At 36.1% G+C, this 1,983-nt stretch overlaps 1 protein-coding gene across 1 annotated transcript in view; it reads left to right on the top strand.

Annotated features, from left to right (window-relative positions):
* The window catches only part of LOC116290833 (uncharacterized), a 17,768-nt gene extending 17,383 nt beyond the window's left edge, over positions 1-385 (top strand). Inside the window, exon 12 of the mRNA XM_031697942.2 lies at positions 1-385. This exon is cut by the window's left edge and continues 957 nt beyond it. The gene's annotated coding sequence lies outside the window, so the exon portion shown is untranslated.
* The last annotated feature ends 1,598 nt before the right edge of the window (positions 386-1,983 follow it).

Genomic DNA, 1,983 nt, shown 5'->3' with positions numbered 1-1,983 from the left:
TTGACAACCTTCCCCTATTGTAGTAAAACTGAAAAAATACCAGGAGGTACTTCTTAGAACAATTTTGCATTATGAAAAAATTAGTATGAAATACAAGAGTGGAGAGGCACTTCTGACTGCTATTGGCGCATCAAAACATTAATGTTATTATATTGAATTGTTCTAACGACTTTTCGAAGCCAAGCACGTGATATCTAACGACGGAATAATTAATTAATCAAAAGGGAAGCAGAAACTGGAAAGCTTCGTTTGGGCTTTCCTGTGTCAATTGTACTTTTCTACGGTCAACCTCTGTACTAAAAATGTCGAATATTGACTGCGCATGTTTATGTAAATTAACACCATGTTTGGAGTTGAAATAATAAAACTAGTTCAAGACTAAAAAGTAGAACTCAGCTGTTGATTTCAGAACTCAGAACAAAATTGCGAGACACTTTTGGTAAGTTTATGACAAGGCAATTGCTCTGCAATCTATTTGACAACAGAATTGCGAGACAAGTTGCAAGAAAGATTGCCTAATGTAACATCATCTTTCTCATTGTTTTTTCCCCTCGGGCTTTTCATTTTACTATATTCAGTTCTCTTTATTTTCAAAATTCCGTACTTTTTCTTGGTTTGAGCTAAAAACTAGAAACGACAAGGAAAAGCTACGGCTTCCGCGTGACTCTTCCGTCATATTTTCCTTGGCGTGGGGTAAGAGGAAAACTAGAAAAAGCGAAATTCTTGTAGCAGGAAATACAACTGTGGTTTAGGTTCAAAACTGACACAATATATAAAAATAAAATTGACATTGAAAGATCTATTTTCAAGACTTTGAATGAAATTAGAAGGGTTCATTACTAAACGAGGATTATATACTAGATAATTGAGGTATACAAAGAACAAAGAATGATATGAAAGTATGGACACATAGGCAAGAGTGGATAGAGGCCTAGAGGGCCATAGTCCTTTCCCCGGCACACGTTTTGGCCAATACCATAAAATATCATTTTCGAGTAGAAGATCGTCCCATCATTGTCATCTCAAGGGTGCTAGGGTAAATATTGGTGGTTTTTTTAGCCGTTAGACTCCGTTAGTATCGAGTGTTTTTTTAGCCGTTATAATCTGTTTAAACTATTACTTATTTGTTCTGTTATGTGCTGGCTTGAGTTTTTCTCACAGCAGTAAAAAATACTGGGAAAAACTGAAAAAATTCAAACCAGCACATAACAGAACAGATAAGTATAAGTTTAAGCAGTTTCTAACGGCTAAAAAACACCAATATTTGCCCTAGCGCCCTTGGTCATTTTATTAGCCCCGTTTCCCTCTTCTCCGCTTCTGTGTCCTTGGAAGGGCAGGTCTGTTTTGGATGTCAGGTGAAGTGCTTACCTTAACATAATTTAATATTAATGCAATGTACCACTAGTAGCTTTTAAAAAGGCTTTGCATACGTTTTATATGTCTTTGATATTGAAAATAAAGGAACCACAAAAAATATCCTTGTATGAGTAAGGGATAACAGTTAGTTCCAGTATTAGTTTCTCTCCACTATGTGTCAAAATTCATTGATTAGCGGGGAATCTTGATGTCAGTTAAGAACCATGGTCAGTGCTGCAGTGCTACCGACGAAGGTTGTCATGATCAAATGAAATTTAAGTACCCGAAGAAACTGACCACCAAAGCACAGAAGAGAACCAAACTCTACTCACGTACGACCAATTATACCAGTAATACAAGATGTTGTTTAAAATGGAAAATATTACACCCTCCTCCAGATCCATTAATAGCCTCATACATATTCATAAGATGTCATTAATATTCCTACGGCTCCTCATCAAATGAAATTTAAGTACCCGAAGAAACTGACCATCAAAGCACAGAAGAGAACCAAACTCTACTCACGTACGACCAATTACACAAGTAATACAAGATGTTGTTTAAAATGGAAAATATTACACCCTCCTCCAGATCCATTAATAGCCTCATACATATTCATAAGATGTC

Source organism: Actinia tenebrosa, unplaced genomic scaffold, assembly GCF_029948245.1.
Source record: "Actinia tenebrosa isolate PJP-AT-01 unplaced genomic scaffold, QUT_ActTen_1.0 PGA_scaffold7__59_contigs__length_16204524, whole genome shotgun sequence".
Lineage (NCBI taxonomy): Eukaryota > Metazoa > Cnidaria > Anthozoa > Actiniaria > Actiniidae > Actinia > Actinia tenebrosa.
This window is presented reverse-complemented; position numbering and strand designations above follow the sequence as displayed.